General features: G+C 41.6%; 1 protein-coding gene across 2 annotated transcripts in view; it reads right to left on the reverse strand.

Moving 5' to 3' along the window:
• The window catches only part of VSNL1 (visinin like 1), a 158960-nt gene extending 137874 nt beyond the window's left edge, over nt 1-21086 (reverse strand). The window contains exon 1 of one of the 2 annotated variants that reach the window (XM_073335965.1): nt 20816-21086. The gene's annotated coding sequence lies outside the window, so the exon portion shown is untranslated. The remainder of the gene's footprint in view (nt 1-20815) is intronic. The other variant, XM_073335964.1, reaches the window with a different exon arrangement.
• Between the last annotated feature and the right edge of the window lie 299 nt (nt 21087-21385).

Consider the following 21385-nt stretch of genomic DNA (forward strand, 5'->3'; position numbering starts at 1 on the left):
TTGAGTTCAGATCACGTATATACAGCATATCTTTCTGGCAACACATTTGACTTTCACTTCATAACTGAGTACCATTACATTTTCTTAAACTACGTCTATAAGTAATCCAAATAATAAATCTGTGTTGTTAACGTATTAAGTGTTTGTATATCTATTCTCGGGGTCATTGCTGATTTAGATTGCTCCAGGGAGAGGTAAAAGCAAACATATTGGAAAGGATATTTCACTATCATCATGCTGTGTATTTGAGACTTCATAGTTTAGGTTTAAGTTAATTATATACTTTTATGTGTTTTTTATGTGTTTTTTGTACTTTTATGTGTATTATCTAAAAAAGTTACAATTAATGTTTTACACTTACAAAAGAAAATTAAACTAACAACATAACAATCCTAATTATTTAAACTCCAAGTATAAAATGCTTAGAATTTTCCATATTTTTTCATTTATATGAACTACTCCCATGATTAGTCTTATGGGACTAGTCTCCTCAATAAGAATTTCCAGGATTCGGCCCCTTGTAGCTGACAAATGAAATAGTGTTCAAATTCCAATCATTTTATACTTTCATTTCAAATAAATTGATTCATATTGTCAAAGAATGTTGAGATCCTCCCACAAAAGGAACTATATAGTGATTGTCACAGTTTCAGGATATCTGCACCTGTATTCTTCCTCCCACCATCCCTTCCATGGTCCACTCCAGCCAGGTCTCAGGATTCCAGCTATCACCTGTCTCTGGCCAACTCCCTTCAGATCAGAGGTAGGGAGCCCCTTGCCTTACACTGTGATATCCCCAGCAAACCCATCTATCTAAAGGCCAGTACCTATGCTTTGCTTTCAGGCCAGCATCTGTGGTTAACATTTCTCCAGGTGCTATAACAGTAGTTACCTGTTCCCACACAGCTCTTTCTATGCAAGCACATTTATTCTTCAGCTAAATGCATTACACAGAAAACATAATAAAAACAATAAATGTTCTGACACACATGCTACAAGCTTACGAGTGGTCACCCATTAGTCTTATGTGGCCCTAGTAGCCCAAGGTCTTTCCAACCCTTTTGCAGGGGTTCGGGCCCTTGGACAGACCGTCCTTTCTGTTTGCTGGATCAGGAAGAAGGGCTCAAGTTAGTTCAAGTTCATCCTTTTATACCAAAAGCCCTTTTATTGTTTCCTAGTCTCTGAAAAACGCAGTCTGAACCAGTATATGTATGGAATGTCTCTAGAGTTTTTTTCATCTCGGTCCCTTAAGGGCCGAGGACATACTGGATGCTTCCTGGAGCAGCGCAGAGCCAGAGCAGACAGGGAGCCTGCCTTAACCCCGCTGCACTGCTGACTGGGAGCCTGAGGTAAGCGCAGCCCAGACGGAGCCCGCACCCTGAACCCCCACCCACACCCTAACCCCCTGACCCAGTCCGGAGCCCCCTCTCGCACCCTGAACCCCTAATTTCTGGCCCCACCCTGAAGCCTGCACCCCTAGCTGGAGCCCTCACCCCCTCCTGCACTCCAACCCCCGCCCCAGCCCAATGGAAGTGAGTGAGGGTGTGGGAGAGCGAGTTACTGGAGGGGGGGAGCTGGAGTGAGTGGGGGCGGGGCCTCAGAGAAGAGGTGGGGTAGGGGGCAGAGAAAGGTGTTCAGTTTTGTGCAATTATAAAGTTGGCAACCCTACCTGAATTAAAATTTCTATCTAAGTTTCAAACAGAGATGCTTGACACTTAGCTGAAATTGAAATGCAGTCTCAAGGTAAGAAAGTCAAGCTGAGTTTGCTGTTATCTGCTTATTCACAGCGCTGTCATCTTGGATTTCATGTCAAGATGGGGATGCTGTGAATAAGGTCATGTCAAGTTCTAGAAATTTACCAGCAATACTACAGGTGTATTATCCCTCTCATAACTGTCATGAAGAATGAAGCATAAACAACAGAAAGTGGATTCAAATGCAACAGGGTTAGAAATGTGTGTTATTTAAATTCTTCAGAATTAGGACCCGATCATAACAGTGTTGTACTGCTATAAAAGCAAGACTGTAACAGCAATATAAACAATCATAAGATCAATTAATCCTGGGACTTACTGATGACAGACCTATAAAGGCTATCCAATGCAGTGTTGTTCCCCACAGTACATTCTTCAGCCCATTTCTGAGTCTAGTTTCAAACGTTTCAAGTATTGGAACTTACACAGTTTAATAAATGGCTCTGGCCCGAATCCTGTAAGGAGCTCCAAACCAGACACAGACCCTCAATGCACACAGAGCTCAGTTGATAAATTGGAGCATATGTATGGAAATGTGTCCTGACATTCAGCCAAAATATTCCTCCACTCACCTTCATATCATTATTCCCAGATGATTTGTACCACCTTAATTTCTCTCCATTCTCTAGGATCTACATCCTTCATCTATTTATGAGTGTTCATGTCATTCATGCACAGACACACACACGTTTTATCATGATTTACCTAACTAGTTACTGTAATCTTTTCACAAAAATCCATTAATCCCCTCAGCCCTTAAATCAATTCGTTTCTCTTCTCTGATATAGCCTAGCATTACTCTGACATTTAAGAATACCGATTAAATGGGGAGAAGCTGTTCAGCTGGAAATGGCAAGAATCAGCTACATCTTTACTAACGTTCCGTTTCCCAACACGTACTTTGAGACTCCTTAGATTTATCCTTCCTCTGCTCCAACAGTTATTTTCTCTACAACATCTACAAAATTCATCTTTTTTTCTCTGTCTCTCTATGGTAAAATTCATTTCTATACTTGGTAACTTCCTACCTCAAACTAGTCTAACCTTCTCCTTTTTAGCCTCCCTATCTTCTCTCTCTCCCTCCTTCATTCTGTTCAGTATACTATAACCCAAATCATCTTTCTCTTCTATCATCCTCATTATATGTTCCTGTGGCACTCTATGCTTCAAAGCAGCATCCTGGAACGCCCATATTCACCACTGTCATATAATTATGATACTTTTGTACAAAGTATGCCTTATGAGGTATCATTTTAAAAGTTTTGATCTCTTGAACATTAATATCCTTTTGGATTGTATGCGCTATCGTTGCATGGGAAGTTATGAAGTTTTACTATGTGTGTGTTACTGAAATATATTGTGAGGTTGGGAACTCCCACAAGCAGCCTTTCAGACACAACAATGGGGCAGACAGACACTGCTGATATCCCATTAAAGGAATCCACACTCCTAAGGACTGTCCCAGGAACTATATACAATGGAGACTTCTCAGAGATAGCACGTAGACAATGGAGACTACTTGACTCACATCACAGCAAAGGGTCTTTCCAGGAAGCTTTCCAGCAAGACTGTTATTAACTGCTGCTTTCAAATTAGCTGAACCAAATAAACAAATAAATTCATAAACTGGGAAGGAGGACAGAGTATGCAGAAGTATGTTAATTTTTTCATGAAACTTCAGACATTAATGAGACAGGCTTAGTTCAAGCCCTGGTGAGTAATATCTATGCTTAAATATTAGACTGTGGGGATTTACTGGATATTGTATTGTGGCTATTACAATCCCTAGCTGTTGCTCTGACCTATCTTTATAAAGCTATTCTGAAAGTTTCATGAACCTTCTCTTATCTCTGTAGAAAAGATGACATTAATGCATTGTTCTTGTTAATTATTTATATATATTGCTGTTAGTATATGTACAACTGTACAAGAGGTGAAATGTGTCAAACAAGTAACAGGACCCTGTTTTTAACACCTGGCGGTTTAAAGGCATGAAGTGGAATTTTCAAAATCATTTACGTGACTTAAGGAGTACAAGCCCCATTGAAACTCATCAGCACCACCCCAGTTTTCAAAACCATAAAAGGGTGTTTTCAGGCTTTCACATAATCAAAAAAGATTGAGGTAAAACTGCTTCTACTGTTGATTTTAATTTTACCCTATATACGTCTCCCCTCTTCCCAAAATTAAAAGAATAAACCAAAAATGTAATGGGGTGTTTGACAGTCAAATATATATTTATATATATTCATATATATTACTTATTTAACAGGAATTTCTAGTACACCCTGCAGAAATTCAGCACTGTGTAAGGCTACTGCTTCTCAATTGCTTGTAGTTATATACTGTAAATATTTTAAATTCAGTGAAAAAACATTTAAAGGTTCTATTAATCTAAAGTAACATAGCTCATATATAATTTCAGTTAATTTACAAACAGATCTTGGTTTATTCTTGTTCAAAGAGAGCAGGATGTGCTTTGTGACCAAAGAACATACATTACTGCATTTTATTACCTAACTAACAATGTAAACACTATGGTATTGAGAGGTAGATACATGCCGACAAGCAGACACTTGATCCTAATACAATGAAAAGAAACAGATAATATGTTGTGCTAGGTCATTATAGCATTTTAAACCTTTTATTTTCCTCTTCATACCATGCCACTGTTCTGTACTTGAAAGCCAGCAGAAGTCAATGGGAATCCAGGCTCTGATCCTGCCATCAGCTCTATACCTGCAGACCCTTGCATTCATGTGGAGCTCCACAAGAGTTATTTCGACTTCACACAAGTGCAAGACTTGGCCATGCACATCAAATTGCAGGAGCAGAGCTTTTGAATGTAGCTCAATATCAGCAGAGGCCCACTGAACTATGTATAGATATACTAGATCATTGGTTCTCAAACTGGGAGTCGGGACCCTCAGGGGGTCGCAAGGTTATTACATGGGGGGTTGCGAGCTGTCAGCCTCCACCCGAAACCCCACTTTGCCTCCAGCATTTATAATAGTGTTAAATATACTAAAAAGTGTTTGTAATTGATAGCGGGGGTCGCACTCAGAGGCTTGCTATGTGAAAGGGGTCTCCAGTACAACAGTTTGAGAACCACTGGAGTAGCTAGACAGAAGGCAGTAGTACCTGAACCTCTGACATTGTACTCTGGTTCAGGAGCAGCCCTTCTGAAGACAACAGCAGTATACAGAACAATTTGTAAAAAAAAAAAAAAACCCAACAACAACAACAACAGAAACCTGCTCTTGAAATATATTTTAGTTATACAGAAGCTGGATTCAGTCCCTGCTCCCAAATATGAATTGTCCTAATATAATTCCATGGAATCCTTGGATATATTTTTTATTTTCATACTATTATTAACTGTGATTATATATCATCATGTTATATATGAATATTTACATAGCATGTAAATGTACCTACCGTAGTACTTTACAGAACATATAAACAGACAATCCAAAAAGATTATAATCTTAAGGCATATAGTTGAGACAGGGAGGAAAGAAAAGGAACAATTAAAAGAGGAGATGCAGAAGAATGTACAGATCAAGAGGGGATGAGATGAGGCAGAGGCAATCCTGAAAATTCCAAGTTAGATCTCAGTGTAACTATGTGAGAATCTTGAATGAGTAATGTTACTCTCTTACCCATGTGGAATTTGTGTATGTATGTATTTAATATGTATGCATTCCAGTAGCAATTGTTATGTGCGAGGTATTGGCCCCTCACAGAAGAAGACACAGTTCCTGGCCCCCAAAATCAGTTTAAAAAAATAAGAAAAAGCTTTACGTTAAATAACTAGCCCAATACTTGTCTCATGTACTCAGAGCACACCCCCACATATGTGGATGCTCTTCTTGTAAGCTTTAATGTAAAAAAATACAGGTACGTGATGATCCACTCACAATATCTGAGGAGGAAAATAGAACCTTATCGTCTACTTCTTTGGGCACTTGGATATGACACTGATACAATAGGCACATTAGAAATACCCTAGATAGACAAAATAAGACATGTCAGTGGTTTCCCATCTTTTCTATATTGGGACCACCTTCTCATCTAGCTGGGATCTAGGAGGGATGCACTTTCCATTCAGTAATATGGGAAAGAGGGTGGTTGTGACCCTTTGACAACTGATCCCCTGGTTAAGAATCCATGAGATAAACTTTTTTTAAAGATCAAAAATAGACAAGACATACAGACTTCAAGGGCCAAAAGTGTGTGGTAAACTACATGCATACTTTTTCACTCACTCAATGTGCACGCATGCTACGGGCCTGATCCCAAGCCCATTGAAGTCAACAGCCATTGGATCATGCCCAAGGATACTGATACATCCAGACAGATGCCAAAGTGTATGTGCAATTTAGTTAATGTGCATTTGACAATTTGGCCCTGTCTGTCTAAAACATTTTGTTACAAATGAACAAAAATATTTACAATAAATTTTATCCCTTTTGACCTCCTTGTAAAAATCAATTATATCACCTTAAATTTTAATTCTCAAACTAGATTCTAGTTCCAAGCATCCATGGTTTCACGTTTAATTTAGATTTAGAATCACAGGACTGGAAGGGACCTCAAACGGTCATCTAGTCCAGTCCCCTGACTAATAAGTATTATCTAGAGCATCTTTGACAAGTGTTTGTCTAACCTGCTCTTAAAAATCTCCAATGATAGAGATTCCTCAACCTCCCTATGCAGTTTAGACCAACCTAAACTTCTCTTGCTGCAATTTAAGGCCATTGCTTCCTGTCCTATCCTCAGAGGCTAAGAAGAACAATTTTTCTCCCTCTTCTGTGTAACAACCTTTTATGCACTTAAAAACTGTTACCATGTCCCCTCTCAGTCTTCTCTTTTCCAGACTAAACAAATCCAATTTTTTCAATCTTCCCTCATAAGTCATGTTTTCTAGACCTTTAATCATTTTTGTTGCTCTTCTCTGGACTTTCTCCAGTTTGTCTGCATCTTTCCTGAAATGTGGCACCCAGAACTGGACACAATACTCCAGTTGACGCTTAATCAACATGGAGTACAGCAGAAGAATTACTTCTCATGTCTTGCTTACAAATACTCCTGCCAATACATCCCAGAATGATGTTCGCTTTTTTTGCAACAATGTTACACTGTTGACTCACATTTAGCTTGCGGTCCACTATGACCCCCAGATCCCTTTCCGCAGGACTCCTTCCTAGGCAGTCATTTCCCATTTTGTATGTGTGCAACTGATTGTTTTTTCTTAAGTGGAGTACTTTGCATTTGTCCTTATTGAATTTCACCCAATTTACTTCAGACCATTTCTCCAGTTTGTCCAGATCATTTTGAATTATAATTCTATCCTCCAAAGCACTTGCAATTCCTCCCAGCTTGGTATCATCCGCAAACTTTATAAGTGTACTCTCTATGCCATTATCTAACTCCCTGATGAAGATATTGAGCTGAAGCGGACCCAGAACTGCTCCCTGCAGAACCCCACTCATTATGCCTTTCCAGCATGACTGTGAACCACTGATGATTACTCTCTGGGAACGGTTTTCCAACCAGCTATGCACCCACCTCATAGTAGCTCCATCTAGGTTGCATTTCCCTAGTTTGTTTATGAGAAGGTCATGCGAAACAGTATCAAAAGCTTATAGAAGTCTTTTCCAAGAAAGGGGAAAAAAGCTCCACAGAGTTCCTTAATGTCTCTACTCATGTATATAATTTGAATAATATGCGTATAAAATTAATTTTTGGTACCACTTACCAAAATACAGCATATGTTCTGCTGTAATGAAACAACATTATCCAATCAGATATGTGCTGGTTAGTTAGTAATCCTCCTAAAGAATAATTTTTGGGCAATGTTAGCCACGTTGGATATTTAGTAGCTATTAATTCTAGTGACTAGCCACGCAGATTTGAGATGGACTAATGTTATATTTTATTAATTCCTCCAATTACATCATGAACAAACTAGTATCCTTTTACATATTTGCCTCATTCCATCAAAAACCATGTGGAATAATCCCTAAAAGCCTCCTATGTTAAACAGTATCTCTTCTTTCATTGTTTATAAGCCTTTCAGTAGCTTTATATTCCATCTAAACTATACCAATAAAAAGAATATAAATATACTTCTTGTGTTCTGAACTATCAACTTTTATAAACAAGATGTTCTAATTTTAAATTACTCTCTTCTGGATTAAAAACATAGATATTCTCAAGGTCCACAAAGAAGATATCCTTTAAATTGTATTTAGTACCATTTAATATGGAATGATTTAACTTTTCTTCTGGATTAAAAATATTTTTATTAAGTATGTGGAACTGATCCTTTATTAAATTATTCATTTCCAGTAATGCACTATCATAAGTGTAATTACTTCTTAAAATATTGAAATCAAGTTATAGATGCTTTACAAAGTCTGTGTTTAATAAGTGGCGTGGTTAAGTTTAATTTAAAAAAAAATTACTTTGGGGAATGGCTAGCTCAAGGACTGGTAATGGAATATAGAACCTGGAAATGAGATATAAATGTTGAACAGTGAGGGTAATTAAACATTGGCACAGATTGCTAAGGGATGTGGTAATTCTCTATCATTTGGAGTCTTTAAAATCGAGACTGGATTTTTTTTTCTAAAATATATGCTCTAATTCAACCAAAACTTATTGGGCTAGATATAGGAATCGCTGAGTGAAATTCTATGGCCTGTGTAATGTAGCTGGTCAGAGTAAATGATCATATTGGTCCATTCTAACTGTAACAATCTTATGACTCGAAAACCTTTTCTCTCTAGGTCACTACATAAAGTCAGCAATGATCGAAAGTCATTATCATCAAAAGGATGAGTAGGGCCCCTATATAAACTAGTCTAAAAATTACTAAAATCACCATTACAGCTGACATCCTTACTGGCAGTTTAAAAGAACAACTGCATGTCAGCTTAGACCAATGCAGCAGAGTAGATACACTCCCTCACAGTTAAAACAATCAAGTTAATTCCATTAATTGATATTGGACTGACTGATTTATCTAATGCAAACAGAGCCTACACTAAATAGTCAGAGAGACTCTGGCCTTGACTACACTCCAGAGTTTTGTCAACGCAAGTTACACCGATGATCAAAAACTAGTATAATTACATCACTTGTGCATGTTCACACAACACTCCTTCTGTCAGCAGATAGCACTGACAGAGAGACCAGTGCACTGCCAGTAGCTATCCCACTGTGCTATCCACCACCTTCAGCAGCTAGGAGTTGTGGGAAGGCAGAATGCATCACAGCACTTGATGGGTGTGGGCTCAATGTCCCATAATGCAGTTTTTTCCATCCCATCATTCCATGGGTCTCTGACAGTTTTGTGGCATTTTTCAATGGCCCCGCTTACTGTCCGCCAGCCATCTCTGTATGAAAGGATGGATCCTGCACTGCTCTCTCCTATTGTGGTCACTGTTATGAACACATTGCAGCTGGTCATTCAGTATATCATGAGCACCCAATCTGAACAGGAATCAGAGGTGCCTGACCTGCCGTGTGCCATGGAAAGAAACAACACCAGATTACTTTTGGCATTCGACAGCTGCACATGGCAGATCATGGCTTTTGGACTCGGGAAACAAGCACTGAGGGGTGGGATCGTATCGTTATGCAAGTCTGGGATGATAAGTAGTGGCTGCAGAACTTTCAGATGCAGAAAGCCACCTTCCTGGAACTGTATACGGTGCTTGCCCCAGCACTGTGGTGCAAGGGCAGAAAAATGAGAGCTGCCCTCTCAGTGGAGAAGCATGTGGCGATCAGAGTGTGAAAGTTGGCAACTCCAGACTGCTACCAGACAGTTGTGAATCAGTTTGTAGTCAGGAAGTCCACCACTGGGGCTGCGTTAACCCAAGTGTGCAGGGCCATTAATCACATCCTGCTATGAAGGACTGTGATTCTTGGCAATGTGCATGAAATAGTGGATGGCTTTGCGACAATAGGATTCCCTAACTTCAGTGGAGCAACAGATGGCACACATATCCCAATTTTGGCTCCAGACCATCCTGTGATGGAGTACATCAATACAAAGGGGTACTTCTACATGGTATTGCAGGTGCTTGTGGATGACCATGGCCAATTCACTAACATCAGTGCATGGTGGTCTGGAAAGGTGCATGATGCATGTATCTTTGGGAACACTGGCCTGCACTGAAAGTTGCAAGCAGGGACTTGTTTTCCAGACCAGAAGATTCCAATGGGGGATACTGAAATGCCCACAGTGATTCTGGGAGACCCAGCTGACCCCTTACTCCCATGACTCATGAAACCTTACACAGGAAATCTGGACTGCAGCAAGGAGCGCTTCAACAATAGGCTGAGCAGGTGCAGAATGACTGTAGAATGTGTCTTTGGCAGATTAAAAGCTCATTGGCACTGCCTTTATGGCAGGCTAGACCTAAATGAGGAAAATATTCCCATGGTCATAGCAGCCTACTGTGCACTCCATAATATTTGTGAGGTTAAGGTTGAAAGGTTTCCTCCAGGGTGGAGCACGGAGGCAGATCTCCTGGCAGCTGATTTTGAGCAACCAGATACCAGGGCTATTAGAGGGGCACAATGTGGGGGGGGGAGGGGGCTATTCGAATCAGGGAGGCTTTGAGGCACCATTTTGACAATGAGCTCCAGTAAGGTGTCTTTCTATATAGCACTCTGCCATGCTTTAACTTGCCATCTTGCATGAAAATTTTGATGATTCCTGACCATGATATGTACTCAACAAATGATCAAATTGCCACTGTGTACCCATTCCAGCAGCAATGACCATATGTAGGAGACAAAGACTGGTTATCTTTAAGAGAGTATGTCTTTATTAAATACCAATTAACAACACTCACAAAAGGCTTGGTGGGAAAGGAGATAACAATGAAGGGCAGTGTAGGCTCTATAGTTGTGTGTAACTCCAGCTATTATTTTGGAAGCTGTTCAATGGGGTGGAGTGAACAGGGTACCAAGACAGGCAGGGAAGTTGCAAGGAATATGTGGGAGGAGTTTGCGGAGATCATGGAAAGTAGTTCTCTATTGGCTGCAGGGGGGCTGAGCATGCATGAATTCTGCCTGTAGTGTGATTAGGGACTTCAACATCTCCATTTGCTTCTCCATCACTTTTATCATCTGCTCCTGGACCATTAAAATTCGCTACTGGCTCTCCTTTCTGTTGTGCCTGTCTATTTAATCATTTTCTTTTGAAGTCTCTCTCTATGCCCTGCGTTCTTGTTTTTCAGCCTCTGATGATTGCAGCACCTCTCAAAACATGCACTCCTTGCTCCTCCTTGGTTGCTTCCTTATCTGGCAGAGGTGCTCCGCCCATGTATTGGAGGTTCCCCTGAACGCCACATCTGCACAAACACAAGAAACAATAAACAGAAGCATGATTGTTAGTGCACACACAGCATCAAATCATTATAGTAAAATGCACCTTTTTAAAAATATGAATCAGCTTCTCCTTGTCCTTTGGCAAGCACACAGCTTGGCGAAAGCCCTAAACATGGTGAGTCCATGGGAGGGAGGTGGGGTCAAGATGGGGCAAAGAAACTTGGTGTTTTTTTAAGGGGATCACTGCAGTGACTAGGGACAATATTGTAAATTCTGCCACCCTTTCGCACAGACAGGGGTCATTGAAGGTCTCTTTCCTGAAGGTAAGCAAGGATGCAAGGGTGCATCTCCTTCACGCGTGCAGCTTCAGACCTGCTACCTATGCTGCTCACCTGTGTGCTGCTTTGGTCCCAGCACAAGTGATTGCCGATTGGTGCAGGAAAGTTCCCTAAAACGAGTGAAGGAACAAAGCCAAGGAACCTTCGGCAGAGGATTCGCGAGTATGTCCAGGAAAGTTTCTTAGATATCTCTCTGGAGGATTCCCGTGAAACCTTGGTGTGCATTAACATGCTGTTCCGCTGTACCGCTTAGCTGCACAGTGGAATGTGAAGCACAGGCTAACACAGCTAGTCTTGTACATTTTTATCCCTTCACCCACTTCTAGAATATACAAAGCAAAGAACAGCTCATATAACCGAGCAGCATCAACTCAAAAAGATCACTTACCAAAGCTCGCCTCTCCCGCATCATGTGCACCAGAGATAGACTGCTGGGACCAGCTAGACCGCTCCGGAGAGGGAAAAAATGCTGACACGCCACATATCTGGAAGACCCTGCTGTGTGATCCACTTCATTTTCCAACTCAACCACCTTGTCCACAACTTCGTTTTCTAAGTTGAGTCCGCAGAATGCTGTCTCCAGCCCTGCCAAAGTATCCACTGGACTCTTGGCGGTGGAGGTGGGGTCGCCGCCAAGGAGGGTATCCAGCTCTTAATAGAAGCGGCAGAATCTTCGGCCAGCACCAGAATGATGGTTTGACTCCCTGCCTTCTGGTACACCTGCCTCAACTCCTTTATCTCCACATGGCACTGATGTGTGTCCCATTCGTAGCCCTTATCCAACATACCACAAGAAATCCCATCGTAGGTATAGAAGTTCCTACAGCTGGAGTGGAGCTGGGATTGCACAGCCTCCTCTCCCTACCATATCAGCAGCTCCAACAACTCAGCTGTACTCCAAGCAGGAGAGCGTTTCCTTCATTGAGCTGCCATGGTCAGCTGGGAAGACGCAACGTGAGCTGTCCACGCCAAGCAAACAGGAAGTGGAATTTCAAAAATTCCCAGGCCTTTAAAGGAGGAGGGGCAGAAGTCTGTGTACCTGGATGCAGGGAAGCAGAGTTCGAACTACTGACCAGAGCAGTCAGGATGGGCACTGTGGGACACCTTCTGGAGGCCATGTAAAGCGACATAACCAAGCGCAGTGTCTACACTAATGCTTTGTCGATATAACTTTGCCGCAAAAAACTGTATGGCTCTCATTGAGGTGGCTTTATTTTGTCGGCAAAGCAAGGGAGTTTTGTCAGCAAAAAGCACACTGCAGTGTGTACATCTCCACTGATTTGTCAATGAAAGCTGACTTTTGTCAACAAAACTCTCTAGTGTAGACAAGGCCTCTACTCCTCTCTAATGCCCACCACTTATTCCTGCCAGTATGGAAGCATGTTGCTGGGGCATTATGGGAGCTATGCAATGCCACTGCCTATATCTTACTGTGGCTTTTGGGGTGTATAGAGGACTTCAGTTTCTAGGGCTACCTATCAGATATCTTTGAAAAACACTAAATTTACGTAAAGGGAAAATGTACAACCTTTTTTTGGTTTTGTGAGTGTTGGGGTGGAGGGGAAAGGAAAGATATTTCTAACTACAACTGTCTGACAAATAAGAGAACAGCTATAATTAGATAATCCAAGGTGTCAAATAAGGTGTAGGATCTACTAACAAACCACACACTGTAATTCACTGTGATACAGGCTTTTTGCCACAAGAAACCACAACCCCCACTAACTAAATGGGAATGACATGTACACATGAAATACAATCCTGCTCCCATTAAAATAAATGGGAAAACTCCCACCGAGTTCATTGTGAACAGAAGGGGAGCATGAAAGTGAATCTTTCATAGGATCCCATGGTATTTATTGAACCTTATAATGGATCTCTGTGAAAACACTGATATTGTTTTGAATTAATCATCCATTAAAAATCACAGTAGCACTAACTCTAATCACAGAAACAGCTTTCAGAAGAGCTAGGTGTTTTAAAATGCATTTTTTTCTTGAAGGAAATTATTCAGCTACCATTATCTCAATAAATTACATCAGCTAAAGTGTAACAAAGTCTTGTTCCTGCAAATACCTGAACTTGGCTAACTTAGCCCAAATTCTTCTGTTTGTTCTATACAGGTTTGGCTCCAAAAAGTTACTTACGTGGGGTCTGTTGTGGGCAGAATTGTTTAATTGATGGTCAAATATATTCAGACACCAAGATATAATTGTCTACTATGTTTCTGGTGCCAGAATTTGAGACAGTATTATTTTTAGCACAATAGACTTATTTATTTCTAATTACTTATGTGAAAATTATTTACTTGAGGTCAATTCTGAATTTCTTATTTTAGCTAGAATAATCTGTTCCCTAGCCTCCTCAGAAAAGTAACCACTAGAAAGATTGCTGGATATCTTTATATGCTTATTTTTAAATGTGTGTTAATTTAAAAGTTTCAGTGCAAAAGAACATCATATCACTCCTACCCTTGCCACAACTTTCCACTTCCCAGTGAGCAAAACACCTCTCCTCTCCTCCAGCTCCCTCCTTAAACACCATTTATTTTGCTAAGTCTTCCAGCTATGAGATCACCACTGACAATTTGCCTCACTTCTCACATTTCTATTATTATCCCATGGACCATATTGATATGGAATAGATTGAAATGTCCTCAGGATTGTCTTTGCTGTAAAGTTTTAAAATAATAATTATTAACATGTATCAAACAGCAATACTAATCATATGGATATGGAGCACTGTCTGGAGAATTTGGATTCCATAAACAAGAACAATTATTTCAGCAGTTGGTGACAGCCATGTTCTTGCTCCCATATGTTTCATTCTGTTTAAAGGGCATTGCACCCATTTTTTCTCAGACTCTGACATTCTTGGCACTCTGAAATTTCAAAAGATAATAAGCACCTTTCTACGTGAATGAGCTCAGGAGTTTGAACTAAGATGGCAACATGAGTGTTTTCCCATGCCTTGCCAGTGGTAGCATCCTACCCAAAACGTCATCTTTGCAGCTGTTCCTGTACACAGCATTTCTCTAGCTTACAATTTCTTTTCACTATGCTGCTGCTCTACCCAGTACTCCTGGGCTAATGCCATGTGCAGAAGTTACAGCACAGGGCATGTATTTTCAGTTTAATGAGGGAAAATAAACAGTGAAGAGCACAGGAGAGAGCGAATATGAAGAAGCAAATAGGACTAATGCATGCAAAATCTGGAAGGGAAGGAACAAAGCTACAGTGGAAAGAGGGCAAAGAAATAAACAGAATGTGAAGTCATGTGAGACACAAATGCAGGAGTAACAGACACACATGTGAAAGGTGCAGATGCAATAATCTGATGGCACCATAACAAACTGCAGGACTAAATTTCAGTCAGTGACGATTGGGATTAGGAGCTCTGCAGAGGGATCACCCTGTTCTCTAACAACCGTAGGCTAAATTGAAGAACTAGGCAGAGTAAAAGTCACCATGATGCAAGACCTCTGCAATAGTATTCCTTTAAGACAGCTCTAAAAAGAAAGGGGAGAGTAGATATTTAGTCCAGTCCACACTGACAAAACAATGAAGTATAAAAAGTGAGTTTAAAAACCATACTCAAGCTGTTTTAAAACACCGTAGGCAAGAGACAGGACAAAATGGAAAGAAGAGGGTTGCAACATTTCATGATATGTGACAGATACCGGTATTTACAATTCTAATTATGTTTAAAACAAGCTTACCCATTAAATCTAATTTCTAATTGCCCCGCTTCCATAATTAAATCAAATGTAATGTATGTTGTTATTTTAATCATGGTTATAGGCTGATCTTGCATTCTTTGCACAGCCAAAACACCTGTTAAAATCAAAGGGAGTTTCAACTGCTTAAGGCATACAGAATTGGGTCCATTATTATGAATGTGAGAAAAAGATAAATGTAAACACTGCATATTGTATCTATAACTATCTTTCTACCTCTCTTTGTATAAATGATTTGATTTCAATCAGGGATACAAAATATAACAAAATTAGAATCCCAAAATAAAAAATTAAACAAGTGAAAATTTGATGAATGGAGCTGGAAGATCTGAAATAATAAGATACAAAAATGAATAAGGGGAAAATTCGAAGACAATGTGTTTAAAAAAAAACAATAATGTTATTGGCCAGGAATTTTCTCTATGAAAGTTCTAAAATTTAATTTATTTAGGTTTACTTACCTAAAATGATAAGGAAGCAAAATTTCTGCACATAGGGAACATATGGACTTAGATCTAGGTCCTGCCCACTGCTATACTGGGGGTGAAGCTGTTATAGAGAACAAGCTGCAGGGAAGTATCACTCCAAAGCACTTAAGAAAGCAAAAGGGAGAAAGGTGTGGTGTCACGGCTACAGGTGATGCAGACTACACACCAGGCCCTCAAGAGGATATGGTCTGCTAGCTAGAAGGCACATATAGTCCTACAGCCAGCTAGTATATATGCTACAGATGCAGGATGTTGTATCCTGGGGCACTTCCAACTCATTTCAGCAATCAAAGTGAGCCCTGTGGTGATTCCCCTATCATGCCTATCCATAGGAATTCTACCCTGGCCACCAGGATTCCAACAGCAGCAAACTCATCTGCTACTGTCTTTCTTACACTGTACCCATCCACCTAGGCAACTTGTCTTGCAGCTCTGGCCAGGGCAAGATTTGACATCTTGTTTGTATTATATAAACAGGAAGATGTCAAGTTGTGCCTTTTTTTCTTCATAGATTTACACAAACAGATTGGGGGTGGGGAGAGGGAATGAAAACGTTTCTGACATTTGCTTTTACAGTATTATGGTTATGTAACATTGTGACAAACTAAACACCGAAAAGGCTAAGTACCATGACAAATTACCACAGTCCCAGGCTTTGAATCTGCTTATCAAACTAGAGAACATCTTAATAGATTTATAAGCAACGTACTAGTAAAGTGTGAAGACATTTTGATGTTTATTCTATGATTAGCTATTCCATTCATTAAATATATTTTTGACGCATATGTGGGATCTATGTATACTGACTTACATCTGCACAAACAAAATCCAAGCAGCCAAAATCTACTTGGTTTACCTCAATACTCCCTTCCCCCCAGACACACACATACACAGACTACTTCTAAAAAACAAAGGTAAAAAATGACAGGTGTAGTTATATGTCAAGGCATACAGCTGTATATGTTTAAAAGCTAAGACCATTCAAAACAAGAATTATATTCACAGTCCTGCTCCTGCTGAAGTCTATAGCAGAACTCCCATTGAATTCAATGGGAGCAGGAGCACGCCTTTTTTAAAAGGTGAGTATTGTATAATGAAAATTAAAGACATTTTTAATTTTTTTTCTTAACAGTGACAGCAACTCAGACTACTTTATAAATTTATTTATTTATTGGGAGAGCTGTGAATGGAAGGAGAAAAGTAATAAAAGTATGAATTAACTCGGTCCCCAAAACTTAAAATGGATAATGCAGAAGGCTTTTCAATGGAACTGATATTGCTAAACTGTATTCTTTACAAACACATACTGCCAAAGAAGCCATAGTATGAATAGCTGTATACATCTGAGAGCTTGCCATAGAAACAAACGGCTGTGTAAACAATATATTTTGAAGGGGCTGATAAGAATAAATTTTACGAAGATCAAGGTTGTTTTCACACCTTTCTGTTGCTCTGGTTTGTCTAGATTTTGTTGTGTATTCTGCCTAATAAATGCATTGCTTTTACTACTTAGTCTTATGTATAAATGGCCACTGATGATTCTTCTAGCTCAGCAATTTAATACAAGAGCAGAATTCAGATCCGCAAAAATGTTTGCTATAAAATGTTACCACTGTGGCTACTGAAATCATTAGGAAAGGGCCTCTATCTTTGAATATGTTATTGAATATGAATATCTGTTACATGAACATCTTTGCAACAGCATAGCATTCATACATTGATTCAATATTTCACTAACTCACCATGTCACAAGCCTGAAAATAATCATGTTTCATTTGTAATTAAAAATGGGTAGCTCTTTGGACACTGGCCCCCTTAAAAATGTCATTCTGTTATCTAAAAGGTTTCCTCTTCATTAAAAAAATTTGCATATCCGGATCCCCCTAATTCCTCCAATAGCCTTACTACAAAATCTTTAGATTCTAAATTAATTCTGAAATCGATACCTTTAAATTATCTCTCGATAGCAGATGGGAGCTTGAGGCCACCTTCGAGAGGGGAGAAGATTTTTGCAGTGGGGGACTGACAGCTCGAAGGCAGCCGTAAAAGGAAGGTCGCTTTCCACAACCCCACAAAACATACCCAGCTGGGGCTGTTTTCAGGTGCCCCCCAGGGTCTGACTTTCAACAGACTTTGATGAGTAGGAAGCAGGCTGCTCAGCATGCGGTGCCCCTCGGCAGGCAAAAATCCTCCCACTCCGCAGGGGGCTGGGGAGAGCGCCCGCCTGGAGGAGGACCCCAGCGGGATCGGTTTAGGGCCTCCCCCCGCCGTGCCAATTACCGCCGCGGATTCAGTGCAGCTACATAACGTTAGGGTGCGCCCCACCTTGATCCTCACGCACCGGCCCCCAGCCCCGCATCGCCGGGAAACAGAAAGGCGCATGGGGCACCTCCGCCTCCTGCACTCAGGACCACGTTCCGCAGGGCCACATCTCCAACAGCTTATGAGTCAATGGGCTGTGAGGCGCAGCGACAAAGCAGGGAAGCGCAGGCGGTAACGGGAGACGAGCAATGGCTCGTGTTTGTGGGGTAGGAGGCAGAGGAGGGAACGGCGAGGAATCTGCAGGGTGCAGAGAACGGCCCGGAGGGTCTAATTCCTGCAGATCCAGAAGGTGCGGGAGGATCTGGTATGTGCAGAGCGGGGCCCCGGCCAAGTCTCGTGTGTGCAGAGAGAAGGCTGCAGAGGGCTCTGGTGTATGCAGAGAACGGGTTGCAAGAGGATCTGTTGTGTGCAAAGAGGGAGGCGCGGGGATCTAGTCTGTGCAGAGGGGACTACTGCGGTGGGGGGGAGGTCCGATGTATATAGAGAGGGGACTGCAGGGGGGATCAGGTAAGAGAAAAGAGGGAGCTGCAAGGAAAACGTGCGCAAGGAGCTGCAGTGGAGATCCAGTATGCGGAGAGGAGGTAAAGGGCGGGGGAGGCTGGTAGGTGCGAAGAGTGAGCTGCTGGTTTCTGGTGAAGGGAGGCGGGTGGTCTGGTGGGTGCACAGAGGAGGTTGCAGGGAGATCGGGTACCTGCAGAATGGAGGAGGGGTATGCAGAAGGATCTGGTATGCGCAGAGGCAATAAAGGGAAGGTAAAGTTGGTGTAGAGGGGCTTGTTGGGTTTTAGTGAGAGGTGCAGGGGGGTCGTGTGTGTGTAGAAAGGAGTTGGGGGGGGAGAAACGCTAGGGAAGGACTGGCATGTATTTCTAGCAGCATCTTAAGATACTGAGGGAGGAGGGATCTCGCTCTAAACCGCTGTTGTTACGCAATGTGGAGTTTCCTCCAGAAGTGTTCAAAGTCTTCCCCCTTCTTTCTACCAAACTGTCCCCTGTATCCCATTATTCTGGATATTTCAGCTTATGCGTGACCCTTCTGAGCAGAATGAGACACAATTTAAAAAAAAACACAACTGTACTAAGCACACACAATTGTCCATGTGCTGACAAACTCCCTTTGCAATTTCAGGAATCTGCCTCTTATAGGTTGGCCAAATACCTGGGAGGGATGGAAGGAGGGGAGAAGGGAAGGTCCCACTTTTGAGGTACACCCACCCCCCGTATATGTTTCCTCTTAGCTCTCTAACTCGTTATTTTAAAACGTTTTATTCTTAAACTTCACTTTTGCTGCCCTTACCTTTCTTCCTTGTATGTACTACCTGCGCTGAGACATCCAGCCTAAATTCCCGTAGAGACTGACCTGTCCACCGTCCCTTAGCTATAAAACATGCTAGATTTCTTAATAACACAGAACACAGCAGTCAGCGACAGCAGCTTTTATGAAACCTTCTTTCTTGACTGGTTGGGTCACCGAGCAAAACGCCTCGATTCCCACACGAGCTCTGCCGATCTGCCTCAACTTGCCTCTCCTTTGTTTTGATCTCTGGAAATGAAATTCTCCTTTCGTCTCCTCTCCCTCCTTCTTCTCACGCCTTCCTTCCTGTGGGAAATGACTTGGATTGCTTTTGTTATCTCCACCCACCTCCATTTTCACCTCGTCCTATTCCCAAGTAAACAGGAACGCAGCACATCCACCGTGCAGTTTACCACATCAGAGAAGTGAGATGAGCGCGCTTATTCCAAAGCTTATTCCTGAAAATATCTTGCAGATGCACAAAAGGGTGGACGGACCACTTAAAAGAAACATCTGTCACACAAACCCAGTCTATCAAGAAAGTAATCGCAAGGATCTCTAGTAATTTGCTCTTCACAATGGGTTTGATGACCTTGCAGGGACGACTGATCTTCCTCTTAATTTTCGCATGGTCTGTTTGCACTGGAAAACATAATAACCTTTTCTCTATTGCTTTTCAAGTGATTAGAAATGTCAAAGGCTTCCAGCTATCAGCAAAACATGCCCAAACACAAATTATTAAGCGAGCGATCAATGTCTGCTTTTGATGTTGTTAGTATTTATATCATAATCAATATAGCAGGCAGTCTCTCATTTTAAAACAGGTCAAGGCAGATTGCTGTGGACACAAATTCGCTCCCTTTGGTCAATAAAAACAACAACGCACAGAAAGTATTAACAAAAGGTAAAACAATGTTACACAACTTTGCTCGTTACGATTATTTGTAAGCGCTAAAAAGAGGCAGAAAGAACCATATTGCTTTAAGCTTTTAAGTACTAACATATGGCACAAAAGCCTCCTTCTATTTCCATCCTATCCTGTTCACCCACTTTCACTAGCAGACACTTATGCCACTTTTCCGGGGTAAAAGAAATTGCACCGACAGGATGTCAGACAGTTTGACACTTTACAGCCCTCTCATTTTATCCCCCACTTCTATCAGAAACGGAACAACTTCGCCATCTGCATCTAGGGATGTATGTATGTAGGGAAAGGTTTCTATTTATAGATTTAGAAATCATATGTAGTTATACTCCCCCTCCCCCTACTGTCAAACCCCTAGCGGACTTTAAAAAGTAATCCTAATCCTTAAATATCGTGCAGGCAAACACCTCACAATTCACTTTCTCTTGTCTCCATCACGAGATGTTCGCCCCCTCATCCTTTATTGCTAGCAAACAGCAGAATAATGCAAAGCCAACAGCACTTTATTGTAACCATGCAAGTCACCGCATCCATGCAGAAGATACATCGGTGCAAGAAATTCCAACCCCATCATGAACCCTAAATTATCATCCAAGAGCAAAGGGAGCACTTACAGTTTGCGTTATGTGCTGTCACCTGATGCAAAGGATAAAACTCAAAAGGGCAGATTTTTTAGAGAGAGAGAAGTATATAATTCAGATCAATGGTGAATCGGTCCCTGCCTCTCCCGCTCTCTCTGCGGCTTAAATCCCCTTTAGAGCGCGCCTGCGAGCCCAGCAGCTGCTTCCACACGATCCTCCGCTTTGCTCTGCACTGCAGATCGGGAATCCCAGAGAAATTCAAGCTTCCCTTGCTGGATGGAGCTGCCTGCGCACGCGCTGCCCGTTCCCTGAGCCGACGGAGTGTCAGATTTTGCTCGCCGAGAGATAAGAGCATGCGCATTCACAACAGCGAGGCCGCGGCTCTTGCTTCTGCTCTCACCTGCCATCAGAGATCGGATCCCTGAGCAAAACCGCGTGTGGGGGCAGGGGGCAGGGGACAGGGGAGAGGAAACGAACAAAGGGCGGGAGGGGGCGACTCAGAAAGGGAGATAAAACGGGGAAGGGAGAGTGGAGGAGCGAAAACAGAGTGACGAGATCAGTAAAACAGAGGGAAGGACAAAAAAAGGGGGAAAGAGGAGCAAA

This window comes from Lepidochelys kempii, chromosome 3, assembly GCF_965140285.1.
Source record: "Lepidochelys kempii isolate rLepKem1 chromosome 3, rLepKem1.hap1, whole genome shotgun sequence".
Classification (NCBI taxonomy): domain Eukaryota; kingdom Metazoa; phylum Chordata; order Testudines; family Cheloniidae; genus Lepidochelys; species Lepidochelys kempii.